This window comes from Equus asinus, chromosome 16 (genome assembly GCF_041296235.1).
Source record: "Equus asinus isolate D_3611 breed Donkey chromosome 16, EquAss-T2T_v2, whole genome shotgun sequence".
Taxonomy (NCBI): Eukaryota; Metazoa; Chordata; class Mammalia; order Perissodactyla; family Equidae; genus Equus; species Equus asinus.
The window spans coordinates 143,460-160,402 of record NC_091805.1 but is presented as its reverse complement, the minus strand read 5'-3'; the positions used below and the strand labels follow the sequence as shown (position 1 = coordinate 160,402).

Below are 16,943 nucleotides of genomic sequence, written 5' to 3'. Positions count from 1 at the left end.
GACCACATGCCAAAGCCATTTGGAAGCTTCTAGAGTTTAAATAGCAATGTTCAATTAGTAAGGCATAAAACCCTGCTGCCTCCTCACCCAATCGTTTGACCAGCCCTCTGCTGCTCTGAACCTCTAATCGATGGGGGCACTCGCAGCCCGAGGGTCCCGGCCAAGGAGGGGCAGTCAGAGTGGTCTGCAGCACAGCTGTGGGTTTTGAGCCCTCTGAGCAGCGGTGTCCAGATGAAGCACAGCTCCTCGTGGACAGTGTCTGTGACTGGAGCGGATGAAAGTTCTGGAGGCTCCTCTCTCTGAGACATTCCGGAACATTTCAGCAGTGAGTTTGTCTCCTGGCTCTTTTAGGCTGCATGCTCCCACATGGTATTTCAACAACGAGCCTGAGGGATTAATGAGATAGCACTGCCCAGTTCAAAGTGACAATTAAAGCTGTTACTTTTTCCCAGCAATGCATTCATCTCTTTCGAAAATGATTATCTTTTAAAAAAGGAGGCTCATGTTCAGATGTGAGATTTCACGTTTGCTCGAGCAGGTGAGGCTGGAGCGTGTAGGGGACACGAGGCTCCAGGAGCATTTGACTGTGCTTACGGGAGCATCCGCTACATCTTTAAACTGGTTCTAGGTCACAGCAGGGACTCACCACCCGGTTTACAGAGGATAAAGAGCCCTCCTCTGGGCTGGAGCTTTCCGCTTTGGGGGCTGCAGAGAGGAGCTGCGATTTTTCCCTCTGTAACTTGCAGATGACACAGACCCTTGTGCTTCAGCAGACGGCTCCTCCTCAGACAGCACAACAGTCAAGAGGGTGTCCTCTTTTCTCCTTGACAGAAAGGACGAGCTTCCCCCTGAAGACATTATCATGTCCACAACTGCTCGGGAAACGGGCTTGATGGGAAACCTCTGGACCCTCCCTCCTGCCAGGGGAGCTCCAGTAGTTACTGACGGCTCAGAGTTCCTCTACGTGTGCCAGACGAAAGATGGCTGCAGCCACCCCAGATGGAAGAGCTGGCTGACGTCAGCGCCATAAATACCTGAGAGATATACAAACCTTTTGGTGAGAAATACGGTCTTTGCTCTGATTTACACATTTAGGACACATTTAAAAGAATGCTACATTTGCTGGTGGGGGCAGGGCATTAATAAAACAAAATTTTAGATTTGTGGGGAATGGGTAGAGATCCTTTCCGCCCTGACATAATCGTTATGTTTTCCTCCCCAGAGCCCCTTTTTCTCCAAGGACATCTATCTTGCTTTTCTGAATGGGGATTTTTGCTGGGGGCAAACCGCATTCTCCTAGATTGATTCTAAGCAGTTTTGCTTAATGTCAAAGCTGTGGTGTTAAGGAATAATGTTGACTTCGAGTCCACAGATGGGACTCTTTCTTTCCACATAACTCCGTGCTGGCTTGTCACACCGTTGGCAACAACTCTGTCTGGTATCTACCAGGCTCTTCATAAATATTCACTGTTTATCTGAGCCTCAGTGTTCTCATCTGTAAAATGGGAGCTGTAATGTGGATACCACGTGGATTCAACCCTTGTTTAACAAGAACCTCGTATGCTGTAATCCTGGCACAGCCCTTGGTTCAAGAAACCTACCTGTCCAAGTACAGGATGGAAGGGAGGTAGGTGAAACAGACCAGCACACGAGGAGGTCAAGCAAACCTAAGTTCAAATCCTACTCGGAGGCTGGTGAGCTGAGTTACGCTGGGAAAATCACATAGCCCATCTTGGCTTCTAATTATCAGTTTGTAAAATGGCATATTAATAGTTCCTACCTCACAGGGTTATTGAAGAGATTAAATAAGATGATGTATCAAAACTCTTAAGAAATGGCCTGTGTATAATGAGTCTTCCATAAATCTCAATCAGCGACTTGGCTGGACCGACAGAGCCTGGTGCCTAAAATGAATTCCTCACGGCCTTTCACCAATCAGACCAAGCCTCGGATGATATTTTCATTTTTGGACATCACAATTTAAACAGGTGTTGGCACATTAAAAGAATCCGTGAGACAATGGCAGGTTTTGAAATCATTTTGTATAAAAAATGATTAAATAACCTAATAGTTTAAGGGGAAAAATCCATCACTCTACACATATTTGAAGAGGAATTAAAATCTCAAAGGATTCTTATTGGCAAAACTGGCACCATCTGGCCATTTAGAAGACGACTCCTGGACTTGAGGCTTTCTGGAGGTGGGATTTTCTCTTTCGCGTAGACATTAATCTCCTGCCATTAAAGCGGAGGGAGAAGACCTCCTCTCTGTCTGAAGTGGATCCAAGGGTAAGGCAGAGGACTGGACTTCCTTCGACCTTATATGTGCTGCGACTCCTTATATGTGTACATGCGCAGGCTGACTCTCCTAATACTACGTAGCAAATGCAAAAATCCAGAGCGATCCTAACTGTCCAGCTGCTTAGTGGTAAATGTGTGCTATGAGTTCACTCTGCTAATTCCATCCCATTTACAGAAAGTCATCACTTTACTGTGGGCTTCTCCATGTCTTCTTCCTCATGTACAAGGCCAAGCCCCCTCACGTGTCTCCTTGGTCTGTTTGTTCCCGTATTCTCCAGGTTCAGATTGTAAGCCTATTCCTCTCCAAGCTTTTGCCTCCTGAAAAAAGGAGCCAAACCCTGTGTTCCTCTCTGTCCAACACTTTGTTTTCACCTCTTCTCTCAGTCAGTAATGTGTTCTTTCTGTCTCTAGTTACTCAACTCTCCTTTTTGCCTCAGTCCCCCTACATCCCCAACACACAACCAAGACGCTCCCAGCACAGTTTGTCAGAGCTTTCGTGCTGCCAAAGCCAACAGGTGTCTTCTGACCTTCCTGACCTGCACTGCTCTTGCTCTTATTTTCCAGGGCGGGGTCTCTGCCCACCACCCTCACACACGTATATGTGTTGTGGGAACAGGAGAGGCTCTCTAAACACAAGAACGGATTATCAACCGTGTAGAGGCAGGGCATTTTGAGGTCATTTAAGAGAAATGATGAGTGGTTCAGTCTGGGTCACTTTGGTCCAGCTATAATGTTGTGGTGGGGTGTAATAGAATTTTGAAAGGCCTTAAATTCCAGGATAAGGAATCGAGAATTTTTATATCTGCAACAAGAAAGTATTTCAGGTTTCTTAGCAGAAAATTGTCGTGCTGTTTAATTATGATACATTGGATGGAAGTCTTGTGTTGGGAAAACCATTTAGGAGGATCCATTTATTTTCTGCATCCTTCTCTTTGTTTCTAGCTAGTAACCTGTGTTGTCTCACTTGAGGAGATAATATCCAAAGAGAGCACTTGCTCGATTTCAGAACAGAAACTACTAATGTCACCACTGTCTTGATGTGCTTCCCGAAGTCTGGGCATGGAGAACTGATGGCCGTGGAGATGGTGTGTGTTGGGCTAGACAGAGGGCGTTAAATTGCCTTAAAACACACAACAAGAATTTCAATCATCTTTCAATCTGTTTGATTATACTAAAGAAAAAAACATCATTTTGGTTCTCTGTATCTTTGGCATTTCTCTAACACTTTGCTAATCTTCATTTTTCACAAAGAAAGTATGCCTTAGGCACAGAGCCTTCCAGACACAAGACTCTAAAGCAAGAATTCAAGAATACTATTTTGGTTTAATTAATTTATTTTTGTTATTATCATCTATTTATGGCAAGTGAAATTTCTTTCCATTTATTATGCAGCTTCCTTTTAAAATATATTCATGTAAGTACAATTTAAGGAGAGGAATTAATTTATAGAAAAAATGCCAAAAGTACAAGTGCTATGCAGGTTTGGCCAAAATGTGAAAGGGAACACCAGTGAATACAATTGGGAAACCATAATTTGGTAGAAAACGTGGAATTTGGAGTCAGACAAAACTGGCTCAATATAGAAGGTCTACTGAATAATGTAAGACAATTTACTTAATTGTTTTGGTCTTAGCTTAGTCATTTGGAAAAATGAAGAAAAGAATGTCCACTTAAGAGGACTGTTGAGAGGAAATGAAAGCAGACGCACGGTACATTTCGGGCCCCCTCCCTCCGCTGACGGCTGAGATTGGCCATGGCTCCCGCTGCTGAGGACCCTCGCAGTGTAACCCGCGGGCAGGCTGCTGGTCTGACAGCCTGGGAGTGAGTTCTCTCCTCGCCCCTTCCCCACTGACAGGCTGCCACGGGGTCTGTGCCCAGCTTCCAGGAGGGCGAGGTGACTGGCGCAGGTGGCAGGAGCTCTCCCCACAGACATCCTCTCTCCTCCTCTTGTCAAGGAGTGGAGTCACCTGTTCCTTCTTCTCCTCCTTCTACACGCAAAGCAGCTGACAGTCGGCCTTAACAGTGTGCCTGCGGAGGAGTCAGGAGCCCAAACCAGTGCAGTTGATCTCTGGCTTCTTAAGGATTCCTCACCAGATACAAAGCCAAACCCTATTGCACCTCTTACAAGCTTGAGAAAAACACTGTTTTCCTGCCTGAGCCACAATGTCCCTATCTGCAGAATGGAATTGTTAAGGCCCTCTTTTGAGAGTCGCTGTGAGAACATAAAGGCGTCTAGGACGGTGCCCGCTCCATGGTGTTGGTCCTCTCTCACTGTTGCTGCATTTGTGGCAGAACCACCGTCTCCGAGTTGTGAAGAATGTGGAGATGATTAAATCTTCTCTCATCAGAAGCAGAATCTTCCCAGCAGTAGATTTCCCCCCACCAGCTGGAGGCCCTCTACCTTCAGGTACTGAATTTCATTATTGGACAGGTTACAGTTGTTGTAAATTTGATTCAAATGCTGAGTCTAAATTTGCCTTCATTTGTCTGTTCTTTCTGGAGCAAGACTGGATAAGTCAGATTAAATGATTTATTCACCATTATTAATCTGTTTCCCAGAGGCTTCTGATCTGTTATTTCTCTAGCATCTCTGGTTCCTATGAAGGATTTTACCACTGTCTTTGTTTCCTCAGTACCAGATAGTTTTTCCTTCACCTTCGGTTAGTCCCATGAGCCTCATTATGGTCATTCTGATGCAGAAGGGACCCTAAGACATTCAGACACATATCTTGCATTATTCTGGGATTTCTAGCCAGTAGACAAGAGTGGTTAATAAGCTAGTATTTAAATGGGAAGACACCACAAGTTGTCTTCAAAACCTAGAGTCACAGAAAGATTGAAGGAGGAAGGCAGCCTCCTGGTGGGTTGGGGAGCAACCATTGCACAGAAGGATAAATTCAGAAGAGCATGCCTGGCAAGACATGAATAGGTCAAAGCCATACAACATAAGAGCTGGAAGAATTCTTACGTTTTCTAGCCATTTGTCTCTGATATTCCTGGTGAGAAGTTGGAAGCTGCCATGGAGAAATGTGTGCAGCCCACAGTACCCGGGCTAGGCTCTCTGACACCTAACCCTGTGCTGTTTCCCCTACACCACACCATCTCCTGCCCACTCACCACCACCCTCCTCCTGATGATGCCCAACCTCAAAGCCTCGCTAGACCACTGTCAATGGCATTTCAGCTCTACAGAGTCTGCACAGGACTTGACCTCCAACAAGTCTCCCGAAGCCTTTAATTCTTAGAATCAAAGGATATAAGAATCCAGAATCTGGAAAGGAGAAGTGAGACAGTCCAGTACAAATCTTCGTTTACAGAGTGGAAAACAGAAAAGGAAAAAGATAAGACCCGAATTTACTTTCCCAAGGTTGTGCATCTTGTTACCGGCAGAACTGAGATGAAAGTAGTAAGAATAACTAATTTTGTTGAATGGTTATTAGGTCTCAGGTATAGTGTGTTATGATCTTTAGGACCATTGCCTCAGTTATCACTCTCAACAGCTCTGAGATACGCACATTTTTGCCTGCATTCTTCAGATGAGAAAACCAAAACATGGAGCTCCTACCTGTCTCCCGAGAGACCATAAGCTAGTTATGCACAAGACACTGGGGACACAGAAGTAACTAAGGCCCCGCCATCGTTCACATGGAGTACACAGTCTGGTCATAAGACACACACACATAAGCAAGTGAGTCTTAGTCACTGTGTTGAGAGCAACAGTGAGAAATATGGGTAAAAGCAGCTCAGAAAACAAAGTAACAAATCCCCCTGGTCTACTTTACATACAAATTTGAATCCCATTACTCTTTTTCTTAACATTATAATAGAGGCATTGTCTAAGTTATGAGTTTTTGTAAGATCTTCATAATGTTCTATAAAATAGATGAGCTATCATTTATTTAAATACTGTTTTATAATATTCATTTTTATAAATAACTCTCCAAGGAACATCTTTGAATACTAAACATTTTTTCTTTCTTTTGACCAAAAAATGCAATTAGTAGCTCAACATGTTCTGATTTCTTTCCCAAAAGCCACTTCCCTCATTTTACATACAAGCAAGCCAAAGTCCAAAAGCATTAAGCCTTTGACCATGTTAAAATAACTAATAAGTAGTTGATCTGAGCCTGGAACACAGGTCATATGCTCTCCAAGGTGATGCCGAAAGGTTGTAGGAGAAAAATACTCCTCTAGGTCAGGGTTTCTCAATCTTAGTACATGCTTTCGATAGTTGGACCAGAGGACTCTTCCTCGTGGGAGAGTTGGCTGTAGGATGTTCAGCAGCGCCCTTTGCCTCCACCCAATAGATGCCAATAGCACCCCCCACACCACCAGTTACGATGACCAAAAATATCTCCACACATTGCTCAATGTCCCCTGGGTTGGGGACAGGGGGGTGACACAGTTGCCCTTGGTCGAGAACCGCTACTCTGGAGGGTTCCTGCACCTGGATTCTGAAAGCACATCTTCGCTGGCAGCAACGCCAGTAAGAAATCATCCTTTTCAACCCTGAACAGACTTCGATTTACAACCATGTGTGGACAAACGGATCAAGTATAACTTACCTATTAAACCTCAGCAAATTCAGGATAAAATACCTCTAACAGTTTTGCAGTAGGTTAACCAAAAGAACAAGAGGAGATATGTTATTCTGAAAGGATTTTAGGATTCCTGCTGGTGTCCGAGAGAATATATGACCCACACAGACAGTAAGATGAAGGAAGGAACAGAAACAACCATCAACTTCCTGGCTATCACGGTCTTTCGAGCTTCTAATCTCCTGAGATTGCTCTGAAAAGATGAACCACATGGAGAGCTGGTACCCGGCACTCAAGTGTGTGAGTCCGTGGGTGCTGATGCAGGGCTGTGGGAGATTCAGGCCATCGATGGGGAAGACTGCAAGGCTGGAGGAATCATTTTCAGCTAATGCCTAGGTGTCTGGTTTCTCAGAACAGAATCAAGGGAGTCGAAATCTTGTAATGGGTCCCCATATGGGGCCACTGACTGCATCCCTTACTCTATCCCTCTGAGTTCAAGAGACCATGGTTAGAGGCTGCAAGTGGTTCTCCCCAAACCCATTCAGCATAGAGTTAGAGCAGAATTTGACACAATTTAAATTTTGCTTCAATTGCTCTTATATGTGTATGGAAAGAAAAGAAGTTGGCACTGGATAGAAAAATGGGCTGGAAATTTGCTTTGAGATCAACTGCCATCCGATGCGTAGAGTCGAGGGTTTTAGAAAGGAGGGTTGCTCCATTGTTCTTCCTCATTCATCTCTGTGTCCTGCATCTGCAACTTGATGACTAAATGCCTGACCAGCGCCACAGGCTCCCGGCAGAGGAGAAGGAGGCTCAGCAAAATCAGCTGAGGGCTCCTAGGCAGGTTTCTTCACTTCTCTGAGTCCCAGATCACTTAATTGAACAACTACTTCCCCAGGTTGTGTTAGGATCCAGTGAGATAATACATGACTCATCCAGTGTCTGCCACGTGGTAAACACTCAGTGATTGTTGGTTCTTCCTCGTCTATCGCTCTTCAGTGGTCAGGCTGTGGGCTCTTGAGCGTTCTCCTTCCTTGAAGGTCTTCTGGCATTTTGTAAGTGAACTCTTCAATTAAAATCCCGGACTGAGTTGGACAGTAACCTCTGTGTCTCTTTTTCTTTCTTATGTGAGTGATGCCTTAGTCCTTGGTGTTCTTAGATGTTCAATAAATCTGTGCTGAAAAAATCAATATACGAATGAATAGATTGATCAGGTAAAAAGTCTTGGTATTGGGAAAGGAAAAGTAGCATTTATTCAGAGTCTACCCTGTGCCAATCATCTTGATATACACTCTCCGGCCACTGATTTGATTTTCTCAAATTTCAGCCCTATTTCTTGGAAGATGAAACTGTGGCTTAAGTAACTTGGCTAGGGTCTTTTGGCTACGAAGCGGGCTTGGCTGAGCTTCAAAGCCAAGTTTGCCTCACATCTGAGCCTGCACCTCTGTAAGGTGTATGACTAGGAGCTATGCAAACCTGGGGCCATCCTTAATCATCTTTATATCCTATTATAAGCTACAGTGTGTCCCAAGACAGATATGTTGAAGTCCTAACCCCCAGTACCTCAGAATGTGAGCTTATCTGGAAACAGAGTCATTGCAGATGAACTTAGTTAAAACAAGGTTATGCTGCAATAGGGTGGACCCTTGATCCAATATGACCAGTGTCCCTATTGGAAGAGGGAGACACAAGGAAGAAGATGGCCATGTGATGATGGAGGCAGAGACTGGAGTGAGGCATCTACAAGCCAAGGAGTGCCACAGATGGCTGGCACACAGCAGACGACGGGAAGCATTCAGGACACCAGATGGCTCAAAACTTAGTTCTGGGGATGCTGTACCCTTGATTTGTATCTCAAATTGGCATTTTAAAAAATGAGTGTTTCTTTACCTGGATATAATAATAGTGCCTGCCCCCATCATCAGACAGACCTGGTGCACCAATGTTACATATGGGGCAATTGCTGGCGTGCCTTCACTGGCATATAAAATGTGCCAAAGAAGACAGGCTCACAGAGTAAGAAGTCCATGTTGGTGGTAGGAAACTCAAGTTAGGAGTGCTTTTGTCACGAAGTACCACCTATTTCCCATACTGCTCTCAGATGAGACCCATCCATGTGAATCTGGGTGAGATGATGGACTCTGCTTTGTCTGCTAAATGCCATTGTGCGTAGAATAACATTTTGAGAAGCTTTCTAATGCTGTAGAATAGAGTAGCTAAAATTAAATGCTATTTACTTTTTTAGAGATGAATTAATGGACAGACTGGTCAAATTCAAAGCTTTTTGATGTATAAAACTTTATAAATGGAACTCTTCCATCAATAGGCAAAGTGTAACAAAAACCTGTCTGGATATTTTCTCTGGGGGAGGGATTATTCTGAGTGCTTTACTTGCTCCTCGAACTAATAACCTGGAGATAAACAACGATCACCCAGCTGTGAGCAAGCCCCGCTTATTGATGGCACACCTGCCACAACCGCCACTCACCTTTGGTGGAGGCTCTAACTGAAGGCAGGCGGAGGAGTAGGAAAGCCCTATGGTGGCCGAAAGGGCGTCCGTCCACAATGTCGTTGGTGCCGGGAAACTGGCGGAGGGCTGGGTAGAAGAGGTGTCCTACCTAATCCATGAGGGGCGTATCTCAACTTTCCTCTGTTGGCCCTAAGTTGTGGGGTGGGGGCAAAAGTGAGGCAAGCTGTCCATTCAGTCCAGACCCTTTGGGGCTGACCTCTGCAAAGGGGAGGTTTGGCTTTTCAGCCAGAAACCTCCTTGGTTGTCTTCAGGCAACTGAACACAAGAGGCCGAAGTCCCTGGGGCAGCGATGAAGCCTTCTGGCACAGAACCCCAAGCCAATGTCTGCCAAGGTCCCAGGCCACAGCTGCCCAAATGCCCTGTTCCACTGCACATCTTAGGGGCAGCTGTTCCCCCTGGCAGCTGCGAGGTGTCTAGAGTTCATCCCAGGAGCTAGTCACAGCCTGTTCCTCAAGGCTTTCCCCTGAAGAGAAGCCTCAGGGCACTGCTCTCTCTGACCCAGCCTGAACCCACTACAAGCACAATCCCACTGTTTCTGCATCCAGGCCTGTGAATTGATCTCTGACATTTCATGTGGCAGGACATTTACATGAGCTGAGTCTCGATTACCTAGGGAACCTGTAAGACTTGGGGCTCTTCCCGGCACTTGACCTAAGGATAGAATGGCTAAACCAGCCTTTGTCGTGCTGGGAGGCTGGAGTGAGGGGCCTGTGAAGGCTGGAGGACCACAGCCCTCACGTTCCTCAGGGCAGGCCGACTTCCCAGATTCACAGGCCCTGGGAGGGCAGAGCCTCTTCCAGAAAAACCACGAGTCTTTGAAGTGGAGAGAAAATGAGGGTGGGTAGAGTCCCTAGGATGGGGTTTTGGAGGAAGATGTGATCCTGACCACGCGAGCAAGGCCAAGACCTCAAGTGAGCTGACAAAGGCCCTGCCCTAGGCCAGGATGCACTCGGGGCAGTTCTGTTGGAAATAAGAAAGCCCCTGGTGTTTTTCTACACTGCTTACCAGTGTCTGCAGCTCTTGCTACTGGGTGGGGAGACAGCGGCCTGCTTGAGACTCCTGGTGCCAGGCTCATTCCAACAGGCTCGTGAGGCAGAGCAGGAGCCGCCTCGGCCCCCAACCTGCCGGCTGCCATCGTTCCCCCAGGTGAGGGCCTTTTGCTGGGCTGATGCCTGAGCCTAAGCTCGAGAGGGCTGGAGAGACTGACTGCCTCCAAGAGGGACGAGGACTCAGTCATCAGCCACTGTAGAGGGCTCTGCGCTTGCTCAGTTTGGCCTCATTCTCGCACTCCCTCTGCTGGTCTGGAAGGCCAGGCTGGTCAAGCTGTGGGGTCAAGTCTCCAAACATCTCACACATTTCGGCGTAATATCCTACCTGTGCTGGGGTCAGGAACTCAAAGCTGGGCTGGCCGCGCTCGAATCGGCTGTGGTGGAACTGCAGCGTCTCCTCCTGGGGCTGCTTGTTCTTGGGTTCAGTCAGGCACGCAGGCCAAGGCTCTTCTTGGTGGAGTTCGGCCAGCAGTGGCCCGTGTCTCCTTCTCCCTGTACTTCTCCCCCTTGGCTGCAATCTCCTAAAGTCCTGCAAGCCTGCTCACGGCCATGTAGCGGCTCAGGAAGAAACTGCCGAGCTTTGTCAAGGGCTCAGTCATGGTCTCTGGGATCTGGTTCACCTTTTCCTGGCAGAATGCATCCATCCACTTCATGGCCATGTCCAGGGCTGTCACCATGTTCAGAAAGTTCTGTTCTTGCTCACAGAGGGGACTGGAGATAAGTCCAAGGATATCCTCACAGCAGATTTAGATGTGGCAGGGTCAGCACCAGCGCTCCTCCTCATGTCCTTCTGCAGCCTCTTGGCCTGTTCTTCTAGCTGCTGGAGTTTTCCATATTCCCTTTCAAAGTCTCTCTCCACTGTTTTGGGGACAATCTGTTTCTTGGGGTGCTCAGTCTTGGAAGGAATCCAGCTTATGGTCCCAAAAGTGGCGCTGCCGCCAGGGTCCTCAGCTGCAACTCTGTCCTCCCTTTTTTTATTTAAGGAGACTTGTGTTACATAGAGGGGAAAATATGCCAGGATCAAAGTCAACACAGATGATTGTATGGAACGTTACTTACACAAAGAATGCTTGGAGGGGGGTGTATCAACGCAGAGGCAAGGAGCCAGGAGCAAGGAGGGATTCTCCCCTGCTGGCTTCAGAGGGAGCAGGCCCTGCCCACACCTTGATTTCAAGCTTTGAGTCTTGAGAACTGTGACGCAGTAAACTACTGGGGCCTTAAGCCGTCCAGTTTGCGGTGCTCTGTTATGGTAACCCTAGGAAATTAATACACATCCTCTGCACCAATAATTGCCTTGCACACGTACTGAACTAAACTGCACTGGGGAGAGTGTTCTTCTTGCCACTGGAGGTGCTCAAACACAAGTGGAAAGAGCACTCATGGTCATGTTGTTAAATTATTTCTGAGTCCCACCGAAACAGGGTACCAGGGTCTTAAGCTACGGAGAGCTTGGAGGGGAATGATTCTGGGATTCCATTACAACGTTGGGAAGTGACTCTGACTAGTGTTGCTAGGAAAGTTGGATTTTCGTAAATGCGCCCAGTCTGTAAGCTGCTGCCATCAATTAGGAAAGGTTCTTTAAGCGCTGCTCGGTCCTCCTCAGTGATTTATCCACCTGCAAACTGCGTTCACCTCCCTGTGCCACGTGGATTTTATTACTGTCTATATGTGGCCATTTTTCATCCATAGGAGTGAAACGTGTGTTTCAGGTATGAAATATCCTCTTGAACTAAGAAAGCAGGAGTGACGAGACTCACCGGGCCTCCCACCGCCCCAAACTCCTCACCTGCTCTTGGATGTAGGAAGTAGCAGGTGGCTCTGACTGTGGAAGCCACAAAGCTACACATGAAGCAAACTGCGCCTGTTTCAAATCTCTCCTCCTGTGTGCTCCTTGCTGGAAATGGACCCTCTGCCTGTGATCGTTAGAGGAGCTGGGTCCTTTCTTCTGATTATCCCCCACTCTTAGATATTGATTTATCCTTTTCATAAAATTGCAAATAGGAGCCTGTTGCCCGAGACCAGTCATAAATCATGAAAATGTGTCCGGCCTTCTGTAGGGACTGGTCCTGCGGGAGAATCTCACAGAGCTACATTTAATTGCTTTGCACGAGTTTGATGTCCCTGCCCTCTGATGGGAGGGGAAAGCAGAAAGGGACTAACATTTGCTGACAACCTCTGAGGGACCAAATTCTCTGCATGTGACTTAATTTAAAGCTATTAACACAATGACGCACGATCACACTCTGCTCTGATAGAAGACAAAATAGAGGCCCAGGATGGCGAAAGGGAAGAGCGGGGTGCAGACCCACCTCTGACTGCACTGCCCTTCTAGGGGGGTAGAAATCTCTCAGCCAGGGCGGATGGACACATTTTATTAACATCAGCCTAAACCTGTGCTCTTCAAGTTCCGATAGATTTGCTCCAAGAAGCCATTAAGAAAGGCCACTGATCCAAGGGCTATGAATTAACACTTTCTTCATACACAGCTATAAGCAGCTATTTATAATCTGGATAATGTCCTCCTTAAAATATATATCAGTTTTCTGGGTATTTATGCTCCGTCGCTCTTGGTTTTTCCATCCTTGCGTCCATTAATGAATTTATCTTAATTCTTTCTCTCTTTTTATGGCTTTGCAAGGGGCTAATTTGCAGGCAAAATTGCTAATTTTACAATTGCTTTCTGCTTTGTCAGCGTGAAACTGACTGAGGGGATATTAATAGAAGAAGAGGATTCCCTTTTCATCCTTTGCTTTTGACTGTTGTAGGAGGTGGGACAAAATCCATTATTTAATAACATTTGTTCTTCTTGAAAGGTCATCACGCCAGCCTTTCAGTTTCCACTAAACTGTAGCAATCTCAGCAGGAGCGGCAGCCACTTTCTCTTCCTGAAAGGCTCCTGGGATTCCTCCAGCTTATACGTTGATATGAAACCCTCTTAGAGATGCACCTTTGCTAAGAGGTGCAGTTGGGAAATTCTCTGAGTATTTCCGTGCATTTTCCAGATAGTCATTTCCAGGTAAGTGTTGGTGAGTACCAGTCACCACATTCCTGCCTTTGTGTGGAATTTGGGACACTGATACCGACCCTGATGTCAGTTTCCCCACATTAAACCTAGCATATATGGGGTTAAAACCAAAACACTCATTCCCTGCTTACTCTCTGGCTTCCTGGCTCCAGAATCCACTATCCTCCATGGAGACAGACACCGTCAAGGACAAGCACCTGGATTATCTCCTCCCAGCAAAGAGATACAGGCTGGTGGAAAAGTTGGTGAACAGCAAGGTCACAGGCTCCCTCCTCTCTGCAAGTGTCTCAAGGCCAAAGACAGGCTGGTGGGAAAGCTCTGACCAGCAAGGCCATATGCTCCTCCTCCCCTACCTAAAACCCCAAATAAAAACCCTTCCTTTTAGCTTTTCGGGGAGTTTGGGATTTCAGCATTAGCTGCCCTCTCTCCTTGCTAAGTGCTGTGCAATAATAAAATTCCTACTTCCTTCCACCACCCCCGGTGTCAGAGATTATCTTGCTGCTCAATGAGTGAGCAAACTCACTTCAGGTTCCTTATCAATACATCAGCTAGGAATTGTACTTGGCTACTAGTAGCAGAGACAGAAATAACAGTGGCCTAAGCAAGATAGAAGTATATTCTTTTCACATAAAATGCATCTTTAACTAGGCATTCAGGGTTTGTATGGGGACCTCACGCTGTCATCAGGGACCCAGTTTCCTTCAGCTTTCCAGTTCATCGTCACTATCATGTGGCTTCCATCCTCAAGGCTGGGCTACGGTCTCAAACAGCCCTGGACCCATGACTGTGAACTCATGATTCTGAGCAGGAATCAGAACATAAGGGCAAAAGTCAAAAAAGGACAGGCCAGCTGTCTAGCCGTCTCTTACGGGACTTTCCAGAAGTCCTCCCAACAATTTCTGTTCATATCCTCAACCTACAAGTGCAGCTGGGAACCATAGTCCCTTAGCCGGGCACACGCTGCCTCCAATAAACTGGAGTTTTCCTGCAGAGAAGGAAGGGGAGGACAGTATTAGAGAGGCGGGTAGCATGTCTGCTGGATGGAACAAAGAGAATGCCTGAAAAGATGAAGCCAGTAAGCCTTTATTAAATACCTGTTTGTGTCTAGAGAGGAAGGAAGAGAATGCTTTGATTAATTCCTTCAAGGAACAAAAGCCTACATACCTTCTGCTCATGTTGTCTTTTTCATGCTTTTTTTCTCTGCTCACCTGGAAAACTTGTGTTAATACTCAAGTATCACCTGCTGCCTGATGCTTTCCTGGAGATCCTTCCAGGAGGAATCTTCTCAGATCTGTCCCTACAGCACTTTACTCTCACCTCCTCCACCGTGTTAGGAAGAGGACATGAGAGCCAGGCAATGCTGACCTCGGTCACTTACTAGCCTCAGGCCGATGATTCTGCCCTTGAGGGCAGCTGTCTGACTCTTGAACGGGGGTGCTAAGTCCACCTCAGGGGCTTCTGGGAAGATTCACTGAGATTACACGTGCAAAGCACAGTTTCAGGCAATTCCTAAAGTATGTTAGATCATCTTATTATGCTGTATTCTAGACCCGTTATGATTTACAGAAAAAAGAAATAAACTTCTGTCTTATTTAAGGCACCTTTATTTGGTAGATTTTCTAATAACAGTCAACAAAAATTTAACATTCTAATTAGTGAAGTTTTTGGAGACATATTATTCATATACCTTTCCTTAAAAAACTACTTAAAGATATATACTTAAAAAAAGATATATACTTATATGAAACTACTTAAAGATATAAAGAGAAAAACATCGAAATTCAGTAGTCAAAAGTGGGGACGTTTAATATGAAAATGGCAATGAAGACTAAACCATGCAGCCTAGAATTAAGTATAAATAATGAAGTTATAGTTACAAAACTGTCTCTGGAAAATTTAAAAATATATCAATATAAAAATAACAATAAGTTAACTATAATATAAAGGCATAAAATTTCCAGGTCATAGAAACAAAAACAAAAAGTAACAGTAAAAGAGCAGAAGTTGATGAAAGTGAAACTATGTAATTGTCCTCATTTTTCACAAGAGAGTCAATAGACAGAATTCGGTTGTTGAAGATACTATATTATGAAATACAAATGTGAGCAAGTTACATAAAATTATAAACATAATTATGAATGTAGTTAAAAGCAAACTATATACCTTTTAAATTTCTAGATGAGAAGAACAAAGACAAAATTCTCAAACTACAGCTAAAGTTTTTTAAAGGAAAGCAAAAAGCAAGGTCATATGTTTAAAAATAACAGAAAATGTAAAATAAGGATGTAAGACTATAACAATTTTGTTAAAATAATAATTAGTAATTACAATAGAATGAACTATATTTTAAATGTTTAGATTAAAGCAAAATAAAAACTCATATGCCTAAAACAAAATGTCTTCCAAAAAAGATGATAAAAAGGGTGGGGGGAAAGCTAGATTAAGAAAAAAAATAAGCAATATATTGTTGTTATTATTATCAGACAGACTTGAAGTCAAGGTAAAATTGATTAAATGTCCTCCACAGGGAGGCTTCCTAAAAACTTAACATACAATAAGACTATAACTCCAATGACTTTCAAAGTATTGAAATAAATAGAACCAAAGTATATGAAGCAAAACTCATGAAAATGAAGGTTAAATAGGTAAAAAATCTGTGGGCACAGAGCACTCAAACAACGCAACAACTATTTTAAGTAATACGTAGATATAAGCAAAACTAGAGAAAAAGATACATAAATTAAAATTAGATATATAAATTAAAACAGAGCTAAATCCAACTTTATCATCTCTAAATACAAAATACACTTTCTTTTCAAGCGGCCATGGAATAGTTTTAAAAATGATCACTTATTAGAAAATGTTAAAAACCTCGTGAAACTCAGAAAATGAAACTATCACATTCTACATTTTCTGGCAAAAGAGTAACAATACTTAAAACTAATAACAAAGCAGACACAAAAACTCGTTTAGAGAGGTGGACGTGGTCTCTCAATTTGTGTGTCAAAAAGGAGGAAATCTAGAAAATACCTAGAAACATCTGGAAAATTACGGAATGTAAGACTAATATCCAAATCTATTTACTTTGCCGGAGAGGTGCTAAGACAAAAATTCACAGAATTTAAGTAAATTAGAATATATTAATTATATACTTAAGAAAACTTAGAAAATAGACTAAACAGTCTAATTGCTGAATAAATCCAAGGAGAGTTCCCTTGAAGAAATAAATCAGCCGTCAGTTTTTCTAAGAAAAATAAATGAGAGAAAATAAAACATATAAAATTAGGAATGAAATGGAGACAAATGTCTTAATGTTACAGGGGAAATGACTGCAAATAATATTTGCGCAATCTACTGCAATAAGTTTTGAAATTCCGGATGAAAGTGATTATTTTCTAGGGAAATACATGGGTTTAAAAGTAGATTCAAGAAACAGAATGTTATTCTGTACATGTGGTGCACTGGCAGCCCTATAAATCCTCTCACTGTAAAACTCCCAGAA

At 44.4% G+C, this 16,943-nt stretch overlaps 1 pseudogene; it reads right to left on the bottom strand.

The window, feature by feature from the left end:
• Positions 1–9,730: 9,730 nt before the first annotated feature.
• LOC106839761 (bridging integrator 3 pseudogene) lies at positions 9,731–11,328 on the bottom strand (annotated as a pseudogene).
• Between the last annotated feature and the right edge of the window lie 5,615 nt (positions 11,329–16,943).